The following is a 26020-nucleotide window of genomic DNA, read 5'->3' as shown; positions in this document are numbered from 1 at the left end:
ATTTTTCCAACAAAAATGTACATTTTAATACAGGTAACTACAAACACCTCCCTGTTGTTCTCAACCCAGAGTCAATAGCTTTGTTGTTTTGTTTGCCTAGCTTGTGACAGGTCCTGCAATTAGCAGTGAAGCAATTTCTTGTGCAGCCTGGGTCCCCCTCCTTGTGTTCTGTGTGCGAGTGGTTGAGCAGACTTCAGAGAAGTAGTTCCTTGTGCCCTAACCTGCTGGGTGAGTCAACTTCTGAATCGATGCAACCTGTCAATCTCGCCAGAGGTAACACTGCTCCCGTGCCTGAGCAAGCCTCGATAGCGACAGTATCAGTGTGTGACAGTATCAAAATGTCCATCACTGTGAACTTGAAGATCTCCAACTTGCCTGGGAAATATGACCGACAAGTGGAGCTGATATTCAGAGGTAAGTCTTCTTGTCTCTGTGATTATTTAATTACTGCTGCCACATACATGGAGTCTTGCTTCAATAAGACAGAAGGATAAAAAAAAAAAACAACTTTGTTCCCACTTTCTTTTTCAAACACAGAAAGGGCGCTATTCACAGAACTTTAAAGATTGCTTTAAGGAATTTTTTTTTAAGGATTTGTTTTGTTCTTTTAAGAATAGACAATGCTTTGGAAAACTAGAACCTTAGAAAGGGTTTCAAGATCACCAAACTTAATTTTATTACTCAAAACGGGCTTTACAATCCTTTGTTATTTTTAATGCAGTGAGTCTGTGTGCAGTGGTGTGTGCTGTATAGATTACACTATGTAACACAATTTTTGTTCCTGGGTAGTAAGTGTTATTTCCTAATTGCTTATGCCTCAAAATTATAGAACATGGCTATTATTCCCCACAAACTTTGCTTTTGTGACCAGGACAGTGATATTTCAAAATATCACTATTTCCAATGGGAAAACGAGCAAATTTGTGTCTTTTCGTTCACATAAAGTCAGAAAAAAACAACATATGAATCCAAATTAACATGTATTTATAAATACAGTATAATCGTAAATCTCGAAAAACTACTCACTTCTAAATCTTTTGTAGTCATTTTTGTATTACTTTAGTATAAATACATGTTAATTTGAAATTTGAAATTATTTTTGAAATATCACTGTCCTGGTCACAAAAGCAAAGTTTGTGGGGAATAATAGCCATTTTCTATACTTTTGAGGCATAAGCAATTAGGAAATAACACTTACTACCCAGGAACAAAAAAAAAAAAAAATTGTTACACGGTGTTATTATTGAAAAATGAGAATATTGTGCTGACCATAAGCTGCCATTCCTGGAGCCTGTGGATCTCATATATAGCAATGGAAAAACTTGAAACTTGATCGCATGAAACAGTGTCAGTAGTGGAGAAGCAGACACTGCTCTTCCCCAAGCCATTCCAGTTCTCTCGGCGCAGTCAAACAGGAGGCTTTCACAATCGCTGTGCTCGTCACAATAAAGAGTGGGACACTGTATCAAACTGTGCTTGGGCTTCTTTATAAGCAGCTGTGTCAGTCCTGTCATGTATTCTGCAGCATACTGTAGTTTAAGGGCTGAGCAGAAATACTGTATCCTTGCTGAAGCTTTTCTCTGAACTCGCTGGCCAGGTTATCCGATCTCTCAAGCTTTTACATTTCTAAACCCTGGGAAGGCAGAGCATGAAGCGCACAATCTGAGTGAGATTCAAAGACACACAAATGAGAGAGTTTGAACTGTGCCTATTAGCCTATTTTATTAAGGGCACAGCAATCTTTTAAATACAGTTCTTTTCAAGAATCGAGTCGTAGAATTCTAGAAATCTGTGTACCAGTGCCTTTTTAAAAGATCATTTTGCACATTGGTTTGCAATCCCTATAGGCTTTACAGTACCTATCCTTTATTACACTTCGCTATGTTGGGGAAGCAAAATAAGCTGATCCCTGGAGCCAGCATTACACTTCAGCCACCAACACGAGGCAGAAGGATATCTACATCATCAGATGGAAGGAAACGCAAATGGATGGAGACGCAGATGGATCACATTAGTTTACTGTAAAGCGACGTCTTAGTTGGTGCTTATTTTGGCGACAGCCAAGTTCAAATCAGCATGAAGTTTTAACATCTACTCTCATGTAATAGAAATCACAGTTACATTAGGAAACTTATATAAGACAGCTGCACTGCATGCTGACTGGCAGCTTCCAGTATTTCATCTGCGATCATGTGAGCCATCATGCCAGCACAGTAATCCGTCACATATCTGCCCTAGCCGTTTATCCACCATGATCAACCTCTTCAGCAACGTTGGTTTGTTATTGAACAGAGAAGATTAGTTCAAACTATAGATCCTTCCAAAGTTTTTGTACACTGTGTTGTATGTGCTCCATGCACTGCCATTGCTGGTAGTGTCACGTGACCTGTTCAGTGTGTTGATATGTAAATAAACCCTGTTCACCTGCAAGGCCTGTCTACTCAACCACCATCTTGATCTCCTGCCTTTTACTCAGCAACGAATGCGGCAGACGGCTACTCTGTCGCAAGCATTAATAACCTGTATCTTTCTAAGCAAGCGATTTAGGGGAGCTCTCTAATGAAAGCTGAATCCCAAAACAATAATTATGTGAATATAGTAATTGTTACAGCTTGGTATAATGGTATTTAAAACAAGATTCCTTCATCCACCTTTTTACATATCCACCCTTACTCTGGCCCCACCGCAGTGGGATATGCGACGGATTACTGTACATACCACTGCAGTAACTCTAGAACAGAGAGCTGGCAGCAGAGCATCACAAACCTAAACCCACTGCCTATGCCTCGTGTCTCTGCTATATGTCCTGCACTGATGCACTTTAAAGGGCTGCCTCTTCAATTTGAACTCCACCACAGAAAGGATGGGAACATGATTGTCACAGATCAGCGCGCTGGCTGGTTCAAGGAACCCCTGACACTGTTCACACTGGGAGTGCATCCTGGTTCGGTAACATGGCTTCAAGTGAGAAGAAGCTGTTGCATTATTATTGCAGAAGCAGCTTTGGTTGAAGTCCCTGTTTTGCTGAAAGAAACTATGCAGGTAAATTTCCTAGTTGTTGGAATGCTGTGAGTAAAGAAACAAGCAAAGGCAAATCAGCCATAGTTACTTTTTTCAGGGAACAATAGACAAATGTGCCTTACGTTTACAAGCCCTTTGGCAATATTCTTTATCATGTAGGCATTGTGTTTAAACACTGTTCTTCTCCTCTTCTCCCTGGGTATACCCAAAGCTGTTTCTTGACTTCTCAAGGGAGAGACTGTTTCAGTTCCATGGCCATGACTCTAGAAAAAAATGTATTCACTTGATACTCCAACAGTAACGACTCATTTGTACTTACTATTTGTTTTCAGGGTTTACTCACAAGATAAAGAAAACGCAATGTGAAAGTGAAGCTGTATTCAATGAGGTAAGAATCCGTCCCAGAGCTGATTTCTACTGACTTCATTAGCAGGTACCAGAGCCACAATATAGAATGGTTTTTGTGTTCTGTACTGTGTTAGTACATAATGAATTGTGATATTTAAACCTTGACTACATCGCCTGCAAATCTAAGTGAACAACTGATCTGGTGAACAACAGCACGCATATCTTGGCAACCTGTATGCCATTGTACAAGTGGTATAGCTTTGAATGGCGCATTCAGTGATTGAGCCTCACTTAACAATGCGCTCAGTAAAGAATGCTGTTTGGTCCTTTTAGTTTAGTTACAATATATGCACTGGTTTTCTCAAAAGATATGTAAAAACAATCGTACAAACAACAAGTGCACTGAGAAGAAGGTAAACACAGTTTGCGCTTAGGCTGCATTGTGTTCTGTTTATCACAGACCAGTTGTGCCTGCTCCACGCTAGACTCTTCCTCTGCGGGTGGAACTAGCGCTTCTCTCACCGGGATTCTTCTGTAAGGTGCAACAGCAGATTAGGTGCTGCGGTCGCATTGTCAGATGCGTGATGTTCTGCGGTCGCATTGTCAGTGAGGTCCAAGGATCCACTACTAAAACGTATGTATTAGTAAAGGCTTTGACGATTATAAAGAAGGGTTAACAGTTTTATCACAATAGTATTTTAATGACCGTTCATCTCTTCAAACACCAAATCAGAATCCTCAGGTAAAACTTACAAGAAATGTGCTTTCACTTGACTTTGTTTCTTGTAAGTCTAACTGAGCATTTTAATAGCACACTGCTAGTGTAACGTTTCAAGTCACACTAAAGTAAATATAAGTTTTCTTATATTGCAGTAGCCTATTATTATTATTATTATTATTATTATTATTATTATTATTATTATTAATAATAATAATAATAATAATAATAATAATAATAATAATAATAATAATAATAATAATAATAAAGGTATAATGTTGTTTAATGGATTATGAAGTTTAAAATTTTCCTTACTCTCCTCTCGCCTGCTTTCATGCACATTGAGTGACTCTGAATATGCATCCCAGTGTTTTCAAGTTTCTTCCTATTAAAATGGGTTTAGTAAAAATGAAAGATTTAACTGAAAGATTTTTCTTTCCGGCTCCCTCAAGCGTTGAAGCTGCTGTGGGAGAGAGGGAGGGAGTATTAGGACTCTGTCATTATTGTAATTGACCAGCTGGTGCACTTGAAAGCAAGGCTGAGCATCAGCTCTGAACATGTGGGCAGGAGGAAGGATCGCAGGCGCTTTGGGAACACTGGAGCAGAAGCATCATCTGTCATGTGATCTAGAAGGTTCAAAGCGTTCTTATTTAGGTCTTTAACCTACTCAGTGAAATCTATGACTTCAGAACATGTGTATGTGTGTGTGCACAAACTGTAGATTCCCTGCATATTAAAAAGTTACTCAATGCTAGAGCTTTTGGCACTGGTTGTAATATTTTTAATTCTTGATGATCTGTAATGCCTTGAGGAAGTCCTGGGTGTTTATGAATAGTTGTTGAGATTCTAATATAGCAGAGGTTAACAGGTTCCAGCTCTGACTGGACTATGTTAATGTTGCTTGGAGGAATCAGATATCTTCACATACAATGCTATCAATGAAGCCACTGAGTACCGTGGTCACAAAAGGGCTGGGACTGTGTGCTTTCCCAGTGCCCAGCTCGTATTGAACACAGTCATCCTGCCCACTGTTCGCTGGCTCTGTTTCTGAACACTGTTTCTGATATCTCATACAGTAATGGCTGAGTCATTCATTTGGGTGTTTCCAAAAAAATTAATAAATAATATAAAAATGAGGGCTGGACTGAAACTCACTGAGCTGTTTTTATGGGTCCTATTGAGGCTGGCACATTAACTAAATTGAGCCTGAGTTCCTGAGAACGTTTCAGCACAGTCAGGCGGTTCTCAACATCTATTTAAGACTTTGACGTGTCCCTACCGTCTGGGACAGACAATAGGAAAAGTGTAATACAAGCGTGGGCTAGAACTTAGAGGTAAAGCCTAGTTAAAGTATAGCAAAGGAAGGCTAAAATAAACCACTGTAATGCAAATGTACCCAACCCTTTTTATTAGAGAATCCTCCCACACACACCCACAAACCCACCAGCTCTGGATCAGGCAGCAGGGTCAAACAGCATCGGACTCAGGCAGGGCAAAGCAAGGTGAAACCCAACATGCACTGTGTACAGTATGTGCATTCAGCTCAGGGTCTAGTGAAAGACTGATATCTGTTCAGCACGCAATCGTATTGTGAGTAGCAGTGAAACAGGTTCTTATGTTTAAAAAAGGAATTGCAGTGGTATAGGAATTTGTCTGCTTGACCTTCTAATTAACGCTTTGCGTGATGTCTCTAACTACATGTGTAACACAAATACATGTATAGTAGTGAAATTATAATGTGTCACGTTCCTGCCCTCCTGCAAGCTCTTTCCTCATTCCTAACCTCCACTAACACCATTTGATTAGTTTGCTGTCAGATTGATTTGTTTTACAAGGCACTGCCAAAGTGTCACAGTTTACATTAAAAAAATACTGACAAAAGTGTTCTTATTGAGATCTTCTGATGTGGGTTCAGAGTAAAAAGCAGCAGGCTATGAAAGCGCACTGCGAGGGTCCAGCTTGATAAACACCACTCTAAACATTCGATTCCTTTCTTTAGCCATTCAGCTGGCCTCACTATGGGAAGCTCATCCCAGAGGAGATGCTGTTAATCAAAGTCTACAACTGCAGCAAGGTCTTCAGCAACAGGTGGGCATGGAACAGCAGACACAGGGACCCAAACAACAGCAAAGCGTAGTGAAGCAGAGCACTAGCACAGCAGAATAGCAGAGAGCTTTGATAAAGCTTTGTGCTCTGTGCTAAGGGTGATGTAAACATATAGTAATGAGCATGGGCAAAAGTGTGGGAAACTGCAGGGCAGATATACCAGGTGAAGCCTTCTGTGGGTGGTAATGAAAGGATTGCCAGTGGGTTAAATTACTGTCATCTGGGTGTTGCATGCTGGGGGAGTGAGTCCGGCTATTACCCTCTCCAGGGTGTGTTATGCTGGGGGAGTGAGTCCTGCTGTTGGCCTCTCCTTGGTGTTGCGTGCTGGGGGAGTGAGTCCTGCTGTTACCCTCTCCTGGGTGTTGTGTGCTGGGGGAGTGAGTCCTGCTGTTGCCCTCTCCTGGGTGTTGTGTGCTGGGGGAGTGAGTCCTGCTGTTGCCCTCTCCTGGGTGTTGTGTGCTGGGGGAGTGAGTCCTGCTGTTGCCCTCTCCTGGGTGTTGTGTGCTGGGGGAGTGAGTCCTGCTGTTGCCCTCTCCTGGGTGTTGTGTGCTGGGGGAGTGAGTCCTGCTGTTACCCTCTCCTGGGTGTTGCGTGCTGGGGGAGTGAGTCCTGCTGTTACCCTCTCCTGGGTGTTGTGTGCTGGGGGAGTGAGTCCTGGTGTTACCCTCTCCTGGGTGTTGTGTGCTGGGGGAGTGAGTCCTGGTGTTACCCTCTCCTGGGTGTTGTGTGCTGGGGGAGTGAGTCCTGGTGTTACCCTCTCCTGGGTGTTGTGTGCTGGGGGAGTGAGTCCTGCTGTTGCCCTCTCCTGGGTGTTGTGTGCTGGGGGAGTGAGTCCTGGTGTTACCCTCTCCTGGGTGTTGTGTGCTGGAGGAGTAAGTCCTGGTGTTACCCTCTCCTGGGTGTTGTGTGCTGGAGGAGTGAGTCCTAGTGTTACCCTCTCCTGGGTGTTGTGTACTGGGGGAGTGAGTCCTGCTGTTGCCCTCTCCTGGGTGTTGTGTGCTGGGGGAGTGAGTCCTGGTGTTACCCTCTCCTGGGTGTTGTGTGCTGGAGGAGTAAGTCCTGGTGTTACCCTCTCCTGGGTGTTGTGTGCTGGAGGAGTGAGTCCTGGTGTTACCCTCTCCTGGATGTTGTGTGCTGGAGGAGTGAGTCCTAGTGTTACCCTCTCCTGGGTGTTGTGTACTGGGGGAGTGAGTCCTGCTGTTACCCTCTCCTGGGTGTTGCGTGCTGGAGGAGTGCGCCCTGCTCTAACTCCTGTGCTGTTCCTCTCCTGCAGGCTCCTGGGGAAGCTGGAAATCTGTCTGCAACACCTGGTGTCAGCAGGGAGGCTGGTCCTCAGAGAAGCTCTTACTGACAAGAACTACAGTTTGACCGATGTGAGTGAGGGATGCTAGCTATGGACAAGCTGGAGCAGTCAGAGCAAGTCCTTGATCAGTCCCGCTACAGTTTCTGATGGGGCGTGTTTCAAATGAGAGTGAATACTGACGGGATGGGGGGTGGGGGGGATTTACTTGCCCTGATGGCTTCATTTGTTAACATTTTTTGTTCTTTTTTCTTTTTTTTTTTTAACTTCTTAATATAACATAAAGATAGAAATAAGACTCCTACTGCATAGCAGTTTCACACTTTCCAGGTTTTACTATGAGCCTAATTAGCCCCAGTGTATCAATAACAAGCACAAGTGTGTCTTATTAAACTCCTAGTAAAACCAGGAATGGCTCAAACTGCTATGCAATGGGAATCTTATTTCCATCCCTGTTAATAAGTCATTATGAGTGTGCGTTATCCTAGTCAACAGAATATGCCTCTCCATTGAAGAATATAAACAAAAAAGAAGGGAACAGGTTTAAAAAAAAAAAAAACCTGGACTGTTAGCAGTACTTCAGGACTGGCCACTGAGAGCCATCTGTTAAACTGAGCCAACTGCAAGCTCTCATGAAGTCTTTCAGGGCTTCAGTCTGCACACCTGCAGGATCGTGTTTGCTTTCCTTAGTCACAGAGGCTGTTGCTTAACCCATATACTGGAGCCGTGACATCACCTTCAAAACAGATAAACAAAAAAAGTGGAAAGGAGGTGGAAGGATGGTTCATACACTTAGAAAACAGCACTCCCGACAGCCCTCTTAATTAACTGAAAGAAATAGAACTTTCATATTACAGAAATGAGTGAAAAAATCTGCAGTGCAGAGATATATAAAATGAACTTGATGGACAGAGAATCTCTTTGTGAGTGGCTCTGTATGTCAAGCATCCATAGTGCCCAGCATAGTACCGTTCTCACTGAAGTGGTCAAACAACATTCTTCACTTGTGAGTCAGATCCAAAGATGGAGTGCAGGCCAGGCCCAGTGTGCTGGTGCTTTCCTGTGCACTTGGAACGGGGAACTGGATCTGTTTGTCATGCACACCAAGTCTATTATTACTTTTATTGTCTCAAACACAGAAGGAATGGTTTTAAATGATTTGAAATGTCATTCTCTTTACTGGTTAAGATTGCAATCCAGGATGTGCTACATCCTATTTACAAGCATGCTAATTCATTGCTTTTCAGGTGAATTGAGGCGCTGCTGATGTTTTGTATACCATATTGTCAATTGCTATCCGGATATAAAACTTGATTTTTAACAAATAAAAAGGACTCTTTTCTTCGCCTTGTGAAACCAGAGCCTTCTTAGCTTCTGAGATGTGAGGAGGCCACTGCAATATCATAGAATATTTCTAATGTTATATACGCGAGGGTTGTGTTATTCACGAGATGTGTGTTATTCACGAGGTGTGTGTTATTCACATGGTGTGCATTATTCCCAAGGTGTGCGTTATTCCCGGAGGTGTGCGTTATTCACGAGATGTGCGTTATTCCCGGAGGTGTGTGTTATTCCCGAGGTGTGTGTTATTCCCAAGGTGTGTGTTATTCCCGAGGTGTGTGTTTTTCCCAAGGTGTGTGTTATTCCTGATGTGTGTGTTATTCCCGAGGTGTGTGTTATTCACGAGGTGCGTTATTCACGAGGTGTGCATTATTCACATGGTGTGCGTTATTCACTCAGTGTGCACAGTGATATTTCTCCAGTAATATCAGGATGATTCTGTGAAGCTACATGGCTGAGTGAGGCTGGTTTCGTTCTCTCCCAGGTTTTCATCGAGTTGGGTATCCGGTACCAGCCGCTGGAAGGCACAGCAGGGGGCTGGCTGGAAGGTGACTTCCTCTCCTCACACGATGAAGATGACGGGTATGTCTGCACAGCGCCTCCCTGTCCTCATGCCGCTCTGCCTGTATCGGGCACCCCCTTGTTGTGTATACAATTCTGCTTCCACTAAAGTAGTCCCTTTTTTTTGTCTTCTCCTGCAGGACTGGACTTATTATACAGAACGTCGGCTATTTAGACCCAAAATAAGTGTGGTGCTGCTTGATAAGTGTCCCGTTGTATTGTGTGCAGAATTTCACTTTACATTAAGGATATGTTCTAAATATGTAATAACACATAATACACAAAGGATGTTAAGAATGTGTATTATTATTAGAGATGCTTATCCATGTTATCTCCTGGTTAACACTAGTTTTGGGATCCGCTGTAGCAGTTATACGCAGCCTATAAACAAACCCCCTATTAGGGAACTATGAACAGGTATACATTCTGATTATAAATAACGACTGCAGTGTTATTGACCCTCTGGCTGTCCCGACAGGACGAGGGAGGTGAAGCGTACTGACAAGCTGGACCGCGAGGTTCGACGGCTGGGGAAGAGCCTGGCGAAGAGAGGAGAGGAGGGGGACGAGGACGATGATGACGACGAGGACTACGAGTTTCAGAAATCGAGTTCTCAAACATCTCTCTCTCTCCCCCCTCTCTCTCTCTCTGCCCCCTCTCTCTCTCTCTCTCTCTCTCTCTCTCTCATGTTCTTGGGGTGGCTGATATACTGTAATGCAGACAGCGCGCTGTGGTCAGGATTCATGTTCTTGGGGTGGCTGATATACTGTAATGCAGACAGCGCGCTGTGGTCAGGATTCATGTTCTTGGGGTGGCTGATATACTGTAATGCAGACAGTGCGCTGTGGTCAGGATTCATGTTCTTGGGGTGACTGATATACTGTAATGCAGACAGCGCGCTGTGGTCAGGATTCATGTTCTTGGGGTGACTGATATACTGTAATGCAGACAGCGCGCTGTGGTCAGGATTCATGTTCTTGGGGTGGTTGATATACTGTAATGCAGACAGTGCGCTGTATGTAATGTGCGACTGGCTTGTTTCTCTGCAGAACTTTGTGGGTGAGAAGGAGGAGTTCCTGCTGTTCGGGTCCCTGTTTGAAGCCACCATGATCGACCCCTCCATTGGCTCCAAGCCAGTCACGTTTGAGCTGTCTATCGGTATGGAGGCAGGCAGTGTTTGTGACAAACAATGAGGCGTAGGAGCAGAAAGATGGGCCAATGCAAAACTGGACTCCATTCTTTCAAGAGCATTGCTGGAATTGAAATGTTAATAACATAAAAAAGAGAAATAAACGTTCCTGTGCAAAAGGAAAGATGATGGAAATGTGCCTTCTTGGCTATCCAGAGACACCGTGTGTTTTTTTTAACAGGTAACTACGGTAAGGCTGCTGACGTGATTGTGAAATCTAAAAAGGAAGGAGGAGCTGAAAGAGGACATGCAGCCGCTGATGGAGAGCTCTGAAGATGAGCTGGAGAAAGTAGATGTGGAGGAGCCTAGGAGCAGAGACAAGTCCATCACTCAGCCCAAGAAGCCACAGTCAACCAAGTATGATGGGTGAGGGAGACTGTTAACAGGAGGCATTTATCAAGACCAGTCTGATCTGTCATCTGTGTGCTTCAGCATAGTTAAATGACAAGGTTGTTTGTTTATTTGTTGCCTTAATTTTGTTGTGAATAGTTTACTGCTGTCATGCTTGCTTAACTGGTAACAAAACCCCACAGTACATGTAATGTGAATGCAATGCCAATTCCCAATGTAATTTCATCTGCCATTTAGACTGGTGTGCTGTATTAACTGCTGCGCTCTGCTTTGCAGGTCTTTCAGTTTTATTCCCCTGCTGCACGAGAAGCCTTGCCTCTACATCTGGAACTATTGTGAGGACCATAGCGCCCGGCTCTATAATACCAACTGGATTGAAAAGATGGCAGACAGACTGGTCAGTGTCTTCTGTGCAAGCAGTGTACCAGCGCCCGTCCTGTAAGCTTGTGCTTTCACACGCAGGCACCGGCTGCTGTTAGGATCGCATCAATCTCGTACTTGTACAAGGGGAATCTCAACAAGGATAGCAGCTTTGTGCACATATGTCATCTTGTTATAAAACATGCAAGTAAAGGGTGGAATCAGTCAATTCAGTTTGTTGCATTTGCAAAAGTGAAATCTTGTGTTAACATTTGATAACCCTTTAGATTTTTGTATTTGAATTTTTTTTTAAATGAATACTTTACTGTGTGTCTGTAGAAAATCGACTGAAACCTACCCCAGGCCAGGAACATGTCCCAGTGAGAGTAATCTCTCATTCCAGGCACAGAGGTTGCTCCCGCGCTCTTCTCATCGCCTGTTTTCTTGTCTCACAGGAATATGGGATCAATGAAGTGGAGAAGCTGCTCAAGCGGCCAAGGAGCCATGCAAGGGAACGTCTCAAAGAGGTCCTGGCTGAGTTCGTGGCAAACTGCAGGTGTTTAAGTGTTTCAGTTATGGAAAAAAAGGCTGATATATATAAAAGGGGATATCATTAAGGGTAACAATTTCAATTGGGTCTCTAATTACTGTACGTTTAATAGTAGTCACTTAGTAATTACATGTGTCCTTACAGTAATTACAATATTATTATGCGTAGTTACACTGTGTAGTAAATGTGTAAATCTGTGCGCACAATATATAGGTAAGTACACAATTGTATCAGAAAAGAGTTGGGTTAGGGGGTTAGGGTTAGGTTTAGGATTAGGGTTAGGGTTGTATCGTGCAAAAAGATTTCCATATTAAATACACATTGTAACTATGCATAATAACATTGTAATTATTGGGATGTATTTACTATGTAAATACACAGTGCATGGAGACACGTGGTGTAAAGTGCTACCTGGTTAAGTTTCCCCAGTTCCATGGAAGGCACAGGGACACAATAACCATCTCCCCGTCTGTCCCACATTCCAGGCAGTACTGTGTAAATGCAGATAAGAAGACGATGCCCAGGCCAAACAACCTGGACAGATGCAGAGTGAAGTTTTTAAAACAGAGCATCGTAAGTACAGACTAGGGGTGGTATCTGCTATGTTTCCGGGTGGAATGAATCCTGAGTACAAAGCTCCATTCTGTGCACTGTCTCTCTGGTCTTTGCTACCAATGCCCTGTCTGTACTGGATCCCCTCAGATCGCACTGGCCAAACAGGTCCTGAGAATCAGACACCGAATCACCAAGAAGAACTGAACGAGATGAGGACAAAACTGAAAAGACTGCGCTTTCTAGCCAAGGAGGTAAACTGACTCCAATGCTGTTTCACTGCAGCAGTGACGCACAGTCCAAAGTGTTGTCTTGCAACTGTTAAAGGCAGGTCTGTCTGCAGAAGCTGGCTGAGGATTAGTTTTATGAAATGACCATGCGAGTGCAACACTAACTGAAAGTATGGCTTACAAAATCAGATCTCTTTAACCAAGTGTACTGTAGTAGGATGTGTGTCCTTGTTTTAAAGTAAAAGAAAATCTAAAATATACTTGTTTCTTTCAAAATTGCACATCGAGACCTCTGTAATGAATAGAAGACCACAAGTAGGGCGTACAGGATTATTATTATTATTATTATTATTATTATTATTATTATTATTATTATTATTATTATTATTATTATTTAAATGCAGATTTTTATTGCATTTTTAAATAACATGCGATCAATCTTATAATCCGAGCATATTCTCCAATATAGAATTTTAACATTCATACATGTTTAAATCTAAACCCGCACCTTCAGTGATAATTATTACATAACAGGAACAGTATGAAGAGTCACTGGCGATAAGCGATCATAGATCTAGTGTTGTAATTCATTTATAAATGAGTAATGTTAGGATGCCTCCTTCCAGCCACCCCTTCCTAAGGCTGTGTGTGTTACTATTGGTTCCAGCCTCAGAGCACCCTGCCTGACGTATTTATATGGATGCTGAGCAACAACAAGTGTGTGGCGTACGCTCGCATCCCGTCTCACACCATCCTCTTCTCGATCGTGGAGGAGGAGAGAGGAAAGGACTGCGGAAAACTGCACACCCTTTACCTGAAGGTACCGGCCTCAATCTACTGTCAGACATTCGGGAGGGTCAGTAGCCCTGCAGTGGCAGAGATGCACGGTTAGTGTAAGATGTGTGTTGCTAATCCTCATTGCAATCCCTTTCCTTTCCTCAATGATAGACCCGCGGGGCCCCTGTGGGAGAGGTCTTTGCTAAGCTGGAGGTGTACATGTGGCTTGGGGTGACCAAGTACGTGAAGAACAACAGGTAGAAGGACAAGATTCCTAAAACACAGAATAATCAGACCCCTTAAACCTGGCCACGCAGCTGTGTAGCAGGACAGCAGTGATGCTGTGATTCAGCTGGAAAGGTAGTGTTCCTGTGCCCTGTCTCTCCCCCTGCTACTTTTGCTCTCTCCCTCTCTAGATGCTCAAATGCACCCTCTCCCCCACATGGAGTGAGCTGCTGTTCTTCGATCAGATCCTGATGGAGGGGAGCAAGGAGGATCTGAGGAGAGATCCGCCCGTCATTGTCATCAGCCTCTACGACTACGACAAAACTGTAAGAACACCAAAAAAAAGATACAGGGTCCAGTTCAATCTAATACATCTAATACAATAACGACCGAATAAAAACGCATGCATTTGTATTTTCCCAAAATGCCTGTGTAACCCCAACCCCTGTGCTGCTGGCTCGTGTTTCTGTAGGGCAGCCCCAAGTTCATCGGCCGTGCCTTTGCTGGCCCCGAGGTCAAGCTGATTGATGAGACCTACAGTAAGCCAGCCTTGCAGTTCTATGACATCACCAAAGGGAAGACCCGGGCGGGGGAGCTGCTGGCAGCATTTGAACTCATTGAGCTCGATTACTCTGGATACGGGGAGGTGAGACTCCCTTCAACCTGCCCTCTGTTAACAAGCACTGAGCAGGAACTGGAGTACAGGCTGGCAATGGAGCAGCTCAGAGGGGAGAGGTGTTGGGATGTAGCACACTGAGCAGGGACTGGAGTACAGGCTGGCAATGGAACAGCTCAGAGCGGAGAGGTGTTGGGATATAGCCGGGTTTATTTCCACAGCTGGTATACATCATCTAGACGAAAGAAAGAAAGACGTGATTTATAGCAGCATTACAAACATATTTTAGTGACACATTACTGATGTGAAGCTTTGTATCATGTTATAAAGTACATGTTCTTATAATGCTGTTTTTCTATAGATTATTATTATTATTATTATTATTATTATTATTATTATTTATTATTATTATTATTATTATTTATAAAAACTTCAAAACTTTACTGACCTTGTCAAGTGCTTCGATGTGGTGAGTCTGACCCCCCCCCCAGTCCCGCTTCCACACTATCTGGCTATTAGCAAAACACACAGACTCACTGCCGCTGTCAGGAACCTTGTTAATTAGCAACAAGATTCGCACAAGCCCGTCCCCTTTTCAGTTTTAATTATCGTGAAATTAAAGCTCCCATGGCACTGTGTTACAGGTCACGATTCAAGCTCAGATGCTTTTTTTTTTCTGTGTTGGCTAAATGTGTATAGAGGTCCATACTGAAACCTGTGTGTTAGCTTGGAAGAATGCTTAAGAATTAACAAATTCAAAAGACTTTAATACACACGACGAGCTGGAAGCAAAATAGATCTACTGTACTTCGAATCAACAATTTGACAAAGGTGACTACTTGCATAGACTCAATAGGACGCATTGCGGGTGAATACGAATTTGATGAGGATTCCTTGTGGGTGCTGACAGTAACCCTCGCTGTCCCCTTTAGGAGCTCCCTGAGCTGGTGTACCTGCACCCCCCGCTCACCATCTTCGTCCTGGAGCAGCGAGCCTTCGGGCGCATGGTGCTGGTAGGGACACACGTGGTGCAGAGTCTCATGCGGTTTGCACCCAAAGACCTGGAAGAGCTGATTGAGGAGGAGGAGCCGGAGCAGAAGGGTGAGAGGTGCCTTCAGAACTGCTCTGAGAGCTGCCTTCAGAACTGCCTTCAGAACTGCTCTGAGAGCTGCCTTCAGAACTGCCTTCAGAACTGCTCTGAGAGCTGCCTTCAGAACTGCCTTCAGATCTGTTTAGAATATGTTTGGTGTTCGTGGCTACCTCTGATCAAGCTGAGTTTGTACTTTCTCTTGCACTCTTTGTATGGCAGACTGACGTGCTCAACTTGATTAGATATAGCCGTTGAACACTTAGAAACATATGTTATTAATTTAAAGTTAAAACAATGTAGTAATATGGTTATTCTGAGTTTTCAGTAGATATATTTTTTTAAGCAATAGAATACTGTTGATGTTGATTATAAAGTGTTTTTCAGAAAAAAAAAAAATCTATACAAAGCCTTTGCCACTCGTTAGTAGACTAGAGCTACTTTATTATTAATGTTGTGATTATTTCTGTCCTTTTTAATTACATTTTTATTTTTAAATAGTATGTTTTTTTGTATTTTATTTCCAATTAACCAGCAAAGCCCCCCTAACAAATTCAAGAACAATGACAATGAATTAGCAGGTTTTAAAAACTCCACAATGGAATTAATTACACGTTTCAGTGCACCACTGAAATTCACACACCGTGTGGGGTGGAGGCAGAATCAGCAGCAGTACAACCAAAGCCATTGTAATTGCAGAGTGTTCTTTTCAGCCATGAATTAACTGTAAAGTCAGCAGGCATTAGTTTGTGCTTTTCAGCTAATCCAGTACATTCTGAACACTGCATTATAATCAGAAGAGACACAAATCCAACCATCTGGTCTCAGGGGGTCCCAGGGCAGTTGTTTGAGAGCAGAGCCTAGAGCACGGTTCCTAAATCTCGGGTTGTCCTCTGTAGGAAACTATCAAGAGGAGGAACGCTTTGTCTGAAGGAATCAATATGCCACAATGTCAGAATAATTTTATAACATTAGAAATGTGCTCTGTGTAAATTTATGTACCCAGGATCACTCGGTTTTAAAAACATCCCTGAGCTTGAAATTGTTTTAGCAAGTGTTGCTCGCATGCTTTTCTCTCCAGGGAATAAACCTCACAAGATAATGAATCCGCTGAACGCCGTCATCAACATGGGCCTGGGCTCCCTTCCTATGGCAGCCACCAAGATCCTTATCAACCCCATCAACCTGGTGTAAGTAAGTACTGGGGACACGATCCATCTGGGTCCAGCACAACCGGGGCCTCGTCTTTTAGCCAGTCTAAAGGCTTAAGTGTAGGCTAGCTTCCTCCTTGAATTATACCATTCAGATTCCTCTCTGAAAATGTGCCTTTGCACCTAGAAATCCATGCCAAGACCTTGCCACCTGCCTACCTAATCTCAACCGTCTCCTTTTAAATGTCTGTTCTTTTATGATCAACAGATGCCTTAGTAAAAAGCATTGCATGGCCAAGTACATCGTCAGACACTGAACATGTTCCCCATGCTGCTCTTAACTCTCACCGTTTCAGTTCCTTTACAGGTTACTGTTTGTTATGCAGGGCTATGATTGCATATGAATTTCACTGTGAATCTGTCAGGTCTGTAATATAAGGGTCAGTCCTGTGCTAATGTTGTGTTTGTGTGCCTCCTCTCCCAGAAAACCATGAGTAAAGTCCCCCTCAAAATCCTCAAACAGAAGGAGCTAGAAAAGGAGGAGCCTGAGAAGGAGGAGCTTGACTGGTGGTCCAAGTACTACGCCTCTCTGGCAGAGCTGGAGAAAAAGGTTACGATTGAACTAACCAGACATACCTGGAATGCAGATATAGAAGGACCAGTGGTTTCCTACAGGAATCGGAGTCAAACTAGAAACTCACATGATAGACTAGCTAAGTGACTCGCACCGCCAGCACAACTGTGTGAATCAGTCCTATTGATGCAATGAAGACTACACCAATGAGAAGGACCACCCCAATGGTACTCACCCCCCCCCCCCCCCCCCCCCCCCCCGTCTCAATGTGGTCTCTTGATTCGGGATTGTCAGGTGTGTTCGTGTTGCACAATACTCTTGTCAAGAGCCCTTTCAAAGCAGTGCATAGCGGTTCTGACCCCAGACCATTGAAGACATATTTTTTACAATGGTAAAAACCGTCATTCTGGTCGAGTGAGTCTTATTCTTTTGAAAATCCAATGCAATCCATGGTCTCGTCACTAAACTGTCCCTTGTTTCCTGCTTCAGAATACAGAGGAGGAGGAGGATAATGAAGATCATCAGGAACCAGGTAATGTCTTCAAGGCCAGCTTGCAAGTTTCTTGGAAAAATAAAATCAAAATGTGTTGCTCATTATTTTCTGCAAATAAATATACTTTTTAATATTATGTTTTAGTTGACAGTGCTCTTCCTTTAAAGACCCTTTAAAGACATTCTGCAGGATTTTCATTAGTCAGACTTCATTGACATGAAAACCCTTTCGATTTGAGATCCATATTGGCGTAGTCAGCTCTACAGCATGGCTGACAGATCAGGTTGCTCTTGCCAGTATTGCATTCGTGATTGGTAATCTAGACTCTGTAAGGAGCTGGACAGCATGCTCCAGACCACTATGAGCGTTAAATATAAAAAAAAAAAAAAAAAAACGTTCACTCATGCACACAGACAGCCACTTTCTCTAGGCCTTCAGTAATCTTGTCTTGAACTCTTTCTGTTGTAGATGGTGGGAATTTAAATGCTGATTCTCTAGACACAGTGGAAGAAGATTTAACTGCCTATACTGAACCAGAGCCCCCTAAACCAAAGAGGAAGTCTATAGCAGTCCTTACAGTAAGCATGGTTTTTAGTTTTCACAGGTATCTCAAACTGTCACTTTTCTAGGGGAGCAAAAAGACACAGTGATAATTGAAACTGGAATACAGATTATATAAGGCAGTGTAGTACAATGGCTCTTGTTGTCCCTGTAATAACATTCCACTGCACTGGCATTCTTGTTATAAGCAGGAATGTTTGTAGGACAGACTATTTATTTTTTATTCTAGCATTTTTTGTCCTCCATGACATTGACTCTTGTTTTTCACAGCTCTATAAATCAGAACTAGAAAACGAATTTCAGGATTTCATGGACTGGCTGCACACATTCCCCATCTACAAAGGGAAGGCCAACTGCAATGAGGAGGATGAAGACGATGAGGAACGCACCATGGGGAAGTACAAGGTACCACTTCCCTTTCAAACCTTCCGTCTCTCACCCTGAGAGCATCTCGTGGGGTTAGATCATTCATTTATATAAAAAGAAAACAAGGTAGGAGGTGTCTTGCAGTTGCACCGGACTGTATACTGAAAGTTAGCATGCTTGTTTCTGATTGATAATCCCTTCTTGTTTCCACGATGCTCACTGTCATTATCCCTGTGCCTTCAGGGCTCTTTCTTAATTTACCCCAAAGAGGAGGCTGAGGAGGAGCCAGAGTGTAGGATTATCCAGGGGATCCCCAAAAACATGCCCATCAAAGTGCTTGTGAGAGTCTACATGGTGAAGGTAAGTGTGGCGGGCAGGACAGCACAGAGGTGTGTGTGTGTGTGTGTCTGTGTGTGTGTGAGTTTGTCACTGCTGTTTTGATAAGATTTCTTATCAAGATGTTTGTTTTTGTTAAAGCTTGTGTTATTGGATTGATTTGATTAAGTTGCATAAATTTGATTAAGTTGCATACTTGGCTCATGAAATTGCATTTTTGTATCCTACTTGTGTCTGTGCATATGCCTCTAGGAAATTTTTTAAAAATAAAAATAACAGGGCCCCTATGCACAAAGCTTTAACTAGAGTTATTTAAAGACTGTTTTAGTTTGATATTCACAAGCCTGACTGTAGTTAAAGAAGTTAATAACAACCCTGAACAGTTTCATGAATATCATTCATTTCTCTTATTGATCAAAGAATACTTTGTGACTCGGACGTTTGTGAACAGGATTCCAATAGCTTGTAATGTAAAACCTTACTGGATTGTGGCTTGATTTCGATCCTTAGGCTACCAACCTGGCTCCTACAGACCCCAATGGCAAGTCAGACCCCTATGTGGTTGTGAAGATTAGGGAGCAGTGTATGGACGGCAGGGAGCGTTACATACCAAAGCAACTGAACCCAGTCTTTGGAGAGTGAGTGCTCCCAGTATTGCTGCCTCTACAGGAGATGTGTCTGTGTGTGTGGGTGCGTGAATGTGTGTCTCTGTGTGTGTGGGTGATCTGAGTGTCCTCTGCTTGTCTTCCTCTCAGTGTGTGCGTGTGTGTCTGAGCGTCCTCTGCTTGTCTTCCTCAAGTGTGTGTGTGTGTGTCTGAGTGTCCTCTGCTTGTCTTCCTCTCAGTGTCTCTGAGTGTCCCCTGATTGTCTTCCTCTTAGGATGTTTGAGTTGATGGTCTCTTTCCCTCTCGAGACTGAGCTCTCGCTATTGGTGTTTGATTACGACCTGATTGGCTCTGATGACTTGATCGGAGAGAAGAAGATTGACCTTGAGAACCGTTTCTACAGCAAGCACCGGGCGCTGTGTGGCTTGGCGTCCCAGTATGATACGTGAGTTCGTTGACTTTCCTGAGTGCAGATGTGTATCGTGATAAAATCTCCTGGTATTGGACAGTGTGCATGAAAGTGCACACTGTCCCATACCAGGACGTCCAGTGTGCATTTAATCTGTGCATGAAAGTTTTCATGCAGTTTTCTGTGCTTTCATTCCTTCGTTATGTACTTTTGCCCTAAAATCTTAAAGTTAACATTTGTGTTAGCACCAGTTCCAGCCTAGCAGTGCTTGTGATAATTCATGCCTTGCTGATGCTGCCTGGTATTCTTTGATTGCAGGGATGGCTACAACAAGTGGAGGGAAGTTCGCAAGCCCACAGTCATCTTAGCCAACCTGTACCGCAAAAATAGGGTTCCTGCTCCTGAGTACAGACCATTTGAAGTCAAAGTCGTTAACCAAATTTTTTAAATCCCCACTGAGGCGTTTATAGAAGGTTGGTTTCTTTTTTGGTGCAACAGAAAGCACTCGGCTGTATCATCCTGACACAGAATCTACAGGTGGTGTTGGTGTTGTGGTTCAGGAATCAAGCCTTGCATTGTGGTAGAGTAGAACTGCTAAAGGGTAATCAGAAATTGCACAGATGCATTTGACTGTTGCACTGTAATGCAGCCTTCATTTGCATTTGAACCCCCCCCCCCCAGATATTAAACAGCTGTACAACCCTAAGAATCCTATTGGTGAGGAAGGCAATGCATGTGTTAACACTGCTGTGTGATCGTGCTGTAGATCAAGGGCAAGGGCAAGGAAACCTTCACTGCAACACTGATCAAGAGATTCTACAAATAAATGCAATACAGTAAAATCCCTGCTAGTCAGCAGTCTCTTTTAATTTGAGATCTGACTATAACTCTCTTTATTATGTCTAGTTCTCCATTTGGGCATTTGGTTGTTAGAAATCCACCAATCATAAAGCTCCACTGCAGGGTGCTATCAGGCCGTCACTGACCTCAGAACATTCTCAGGTAGAACGTCTAGCTTCCTACAAATGAAACGGAGAGAATGCACTGAGGAGAACACTGATAATTGATGTTAAGCCAGTGCAAAACTAACCTGTTACTTTGTCCTGGACTCCCCCCCCCCCCAGAGCTGTTAAAGAAGAACAATAAGACTGAAGAGGATCTAAGCGAGCTGGAGGAACACAAAGCTCTGTTCATCCTGCAGCAGTGGGAGAAGATGCTGGAGTTTGGCAGCAAGCTGGTCCCTGAGCATGTGGAGATCAGGTCTCTGCTCAACTCAGAGAAGCCTGGATTGGTACAGGTCAGCACGGCGCAGTTTTCTTCCCCTTTTTCTTTAAGGGTTATGTGCACATGTGGATCGACATGTTCCCTGTGGATATTCCGCCCCCTGTCAATATCAAACCCTGCCTACCGATCAGGTAATGCAAGCACATCTCATAGCTAGGAGGCTTCTTCGTAAAAGTGGGTGGATCTTAGGTCTTTGCTTTTTTCACACATCTAGCTGAATGCTTCCTTCCAATACATGTCTACAGGTTGCTTCCTTCGGCCGCTGTCCTTTTCAAGTGTAAAAGTCAGGACTATAAACAAGATTTTATTCTTTTTCAGCTACGAGCTGCGTGTGATAATTTGGAACGCTGACGATGTCTTCCTTGAGGATGTGAAGCCCTTCACAGGGGAGCTATCCCATGACATATATGTCAAAGGGTACTGTATTTAAACATAGACAATACATACAGACCCTTATAAAAGTTTCCCGTAGTAAAATCATAGGACAGTGTAATAAAGCACAGTGACAGCATGGTAAAGCATAGGCAAGCATTGCAAATCCTATAGAGATATGGTAAAGCATATTGAAAAACATGGTAAACTATGATGATTTCATAGTGTAACTACCGAGCAAATTTACTGTGGTAAACTTTTATAAGGGTAGTATACTATCAGGTCAGTATATGCTCAGAAAAAAACCTTGAAAACTTTTGTCTATTGATGAGATTATTGCTCTGGGTGAATTAAAATCCAAGTATATATTGTATTGTGAAAATAAACCTGCACAGTAACATGAGTGTGAAACATGGATCTCTCTTCCCTTCCAGCTGGATAAAGGGGCTGGAGGATGACAAGCAGGAGACAGACGTTCATTTGAACTCTTTCACCGGGGAAGGCATGTTCAACTGAAGGTTTGTGTTCCGCTTTGACTACCTCCCCACGGAGAAAGAGATCACGTTCAAGAAGAAGGAGTCCATCTTCTCCATCGACGAGACGGAGTTCCGGCAGCCCGCCTGCCTGGTGCTGCAGATCTGGGATTACGACCGGATCGGACCCAACGACTTCCTGGGTGAGGGTTTGGCATCGCTGTGCTCTGCTGGGGCTTTTACACACTTTCATTTGAGAAATCTTTGCTTGCTGCTCGGGTTAACAATTGTTGAATGTCCTTGTGTCGTCATTAACTGCACTAGCCAGGGTCAGATTCATTATTGTTTTGCTTGGATTGCTTGTGCTGTTGTGACACACTGCCATAACGGATTCTGTCCTGTCTGCTGTCGGTGAGGTGAGAGGTTAAAAAGCTGTAAAACCATGAATGCAGATGAGCCCGGCACTTTTGCATTGTGGTTAAGACGCTCGCTTGCGGTGCGCGGGGTCGCTGGATTGCACTCAGCCTCTGCCCTGTTGAAATAATGAGACAGGATATGGGGTGTATATCCTTATTGGTTCACAATACTGGTGTTAAATCGACTGTGGCGTTAACTTGATTAACACACAGCCAACACTGTTTGCAGGTTCCATTGAGCTGAAGCTGAACGACATGGTGAGAGCGGCCAAGTCCTCAGAGCAGTGCTGATGGGGAAGGACAAGGCCGGCCCGCCCTTCTCCATCATCAGGAGCAAGAGGATGAAGGGCTGGTGGCCCCTGATCAAGCTGAAGAGCCAGGAGGAAATCGAGAGGGAGGAGCAACAGGCCGAGGAGGAGGCAAAGAAGAAGAAGAAGAAGAAGAAGAAGAAGAAGAAGAAGAAGGAGGAAGGAGGAGGAGGAGGAGGAGGAGGAGGAGGAGGAGGAGGAGGAGGAGGACAGGAGGAGTCATGTGAAGCCGGATAAGAGACAGTTTGTGGATGCCAGTGGAAACATATTTTTCCTGATGGTATGTACTGAACAGTACAACAATTTGATAACAGGGGTTTATTTTAATGAGCTAAACACCGGCGGATCTAAATACCACCGCACGTTAACACTGTGTTAATCCTGCTGTGTTTATTTATCTTGCCTGAAATTTAAAATAAAACACCCACTGCCCTTCAATACTGTTGATCTGTCCTGCAGAAGCCATCCAGCATTACTGGTCAGTCTTAATTGGTGAGCAAAAAGGAGTGTTAAAACAAAAAGAAAGAACTATGAATGTCCTTTATTTCGTATTAAATTTGGAGTAATAAATGCATTTCATTGTAAAGACGTCGCTTCTTCTGCGCAGGGTAAAGTTGAAGCCGAATTGCAGTTGGTCACTGTAGAAGAAGCTGAGAAGAACCCGATGGAAAAGGCCCGCAAGGAGCCAGAGCCGTTAGAGAAACCCAGGTAAGTGCTGCGGCCCTTGAGACTGCACTTCTTTACTGCACTGCTCGTCCTGCATCCTACAAGATGCATCCAACTGTCCTTGCATGGTCCATTCGGACACTCTACCTTTCTGAGCCACCTGCTGTCAGAGTGAACTTACCATCAGAATGAGAGGCTCATACTCATCATGTGTTTAAATTTAGAGGCAACCAGCCAAACCCTTATGGTCATATGACTATTGAAATATGATAGATTGTCTCTTATGTAAAAAAAAAAAAAAATGTGTAGGTGTTTTTAGATTATAGTACAATAGAACAATTGTAGACTTTTTTTTTTTCTTCTCTTGCCTCCAGTCGACCAAAGACGTCCTTGAACTGGTTTATCAACCCGTTGAAGACCTTCGTTTTCTTCATCTGGAAGAAATACAAGAAGTATATCATCGCTCTGCTCATCAAAGCCATCCTGGCCCTGTTCCTGTCCCTGATCTTATACACTCTACCAGAGCATATCAGCCAGAAGATCATCAATGGGTGACATGCTCACCTCTCCGCTCACACAGAGAAAGAGCAGAGATACTGGCACAGACAGGCACTGGGATGCTTCTTTTATCTCACATACATCATCCACAGCTATCAAACACTCAACATTCACAAACACAACCTGGAGGAATCCAATGATAAACACTTCCATTAGATAACGTTTTGCGTTAAGAGTCTCTCTAATTGCACTGTATTCACACTGTAACTTGTGTGGTTACAAGTAAAAATAAGGGTTATTTAAGATATCTGTTAATTTATGTGATACTTATAGTAATCACTACAAGAACTGATCAAGTGCCAAAACATACAAGACTTTTTGTATATAAGTGCATCTTTACAAAATGTTAAAGTCTTCTTGAATTTAGATTAGATTAATGTAATTTAGTATGCTGGGTTAGTCAACGGTTAATTTATTTTTTTAAGGGATGTAAGAAATGTACTTTAATTCAAAATATGGAGTATATGGTGTAGCACCTTTATATCTTGCCATGGAGACATGGTTAAAAAAAAAAAACAATCAAAATGTTAGATAAGAAATTAAAAAATACTAATTATTGTATACAGGGGATTGGACAATGCAGAACAAGGTGTAACCCGCATGTGCTTCGTTTCCGTTTGTGTGGCAGCCAGGTAGCTGACAGAGGGGGCTAACCCAATCAATCTGGACGCCTGCCCTTTTTATAAAAATGTGTGAGCATGCTAATGTTGTTGTTCTGTATGTAGACTCTTTTAATGTTGACCCACACGGAATGATGCAGGGATGTATTCATCAGTAAATATGCTGCTGCTGCATACAGTCCAATATTATCCTCTTCAGATTTCTGACTCCTATAGAATGCATGTGGTCCTGTATAGTATACTGTGTAGGCGCTTGGTTCTAAGTGCACTGCACTGCACCCTGCTGGTACACATGAAAGGCATGTGCATCACTTTAATAGACACAGAAGCATGTGCAGTGCATGGCTTTACTTTTCCTGTATACTCCTTCACCTTGGTGTTCACACAGGCATGGCAGTTGCTGCTATAGTATCAGAGTGATTTATTGATCATTCTAGGATTTATCATTGGTCGTTGAGTTCTCCAAGCAGGTAGGTAGGAATTCCATTATTACTGCAGGAAATTCAGGAAAACGTAAAATTGCAATCGCCTCCTGTAAGCAGACAGCAGAGTAAAATGCCACCTTTTAAAAGTGTGATTGTTTTATCCTTTATCCTTTTCTGGTAGAATGGCTTGGCCTTGCATTTTTTTTATCAGGCTCTTGGATTGTGCTGATGACTTGAGACCCCTATTAATGCTATATTCATCCAAATGCCATCCCTGCCTGTCTGTGTGTGTGTGTCAGATGCACATCTGTGCCTTTAACAGATTTCAGATTGTCTTGAAATGAAAATGCAATTCACAATGGTGTGACAATGCGAAAGCCCAGATAAGCACTTGCGGTGTACTGTGCTTATTGTCTCCTGAGCTGGGCGATGATAGGAAAATCAATTTGAACTCCAATGACAGTACAGCCTCCTTGACGTTCAACGCAACGTAAAATGAATACATTGGAAATAGTTTTCATTTGAAATAAGCACATGCGTTTCAACTTGAGCTTCACTTCAGCTATTGCAAGTCTGCAAGGTCAACAGCTGTCTTCTGGATCTGACTGGCCAAACATGCTTTATGAAAACCTTATTTGTTTTTTTAATCTGGTGGGTCAGTTTGCAAATCGCTAGAACTTGATGCAAAGTGTGTGCTGCGAGGCTTGTGGAGAGATACTGTGTTGTCCTTGTGTTCTCATGAAGCAAATGCAGACTGGCAGATTCACTGGAAGGAGTGGAGCCAGTGGAGATTGCAGCTCATTAGGCAGTTCTTTGAGTGTGTGTATTGTGATCTGGCACACTGTTATTAAGGGATAGTTTTTTTCAAAGGTCAAGGGGGAGTTGTACAGCAGGCCTTGGGTCTGTTTCCTTTCCCTGAAGGATCACCTCTCTCAGCAGGGCTGAGCACCTTCTGATTTATACAAGGGTTAAAGGGGAAGCTTACTCACACCATCCTAGGGGTCGCTTAATGACTGCAGTTGGTTCACAGTCTGTCTCTGCCCTTTGCTTTGCGTAACACAAGCTGGCTTC

At 43.2% G+C, this 26020-nt stretch overlaps 1 long non-coding RNA gene and 1 pseudogene across 2 annotated transcripts; both read left to right on the top strand.

Moving 5' to 3' along the window:
- The first annotated feature begins 338 nt into the window (after positions 1-338).
- Positions 339-24877, top strand: LOC121320198 (annotated as a pseudogene).
- LOC121319431 lies at positions 15191-17277 on the top strand. 2 transcript variants are annotated; one of them, XR_005950699.1, is made up of 3 exons: positions 15191-15346; positions 16414-16522; positions 16968-17277. It is a non-coding gene; the product is annotated as an uncharacterized LOC121319431 (long non-coding RNA). The 2 variants fall into 2 exon arrangements; XR_005950700.1 differs by having other exon boundaries at positions 16414-16526.
- Positions 24878-26020: the final 1143 nt, after the last annotated feature.

This window comes from Polyodon spathula, chromosome 8 (assembly GCF_017654505.1).
Source record: "Polyodon spathula isolate WHYD16114869_AA chromosome 8, ASM1765450v1, whole genome shotgun sequence".
Lineage (NCBI taxonomy): Eukaryota > Metazoa > Chordata > Actinopteri > Acipenseriformes > Polyodontidae > Polyodon > Polyodon spathula.
This window is presented reverse-complemented; position numbering and strand designations above follow the sequence as displayed.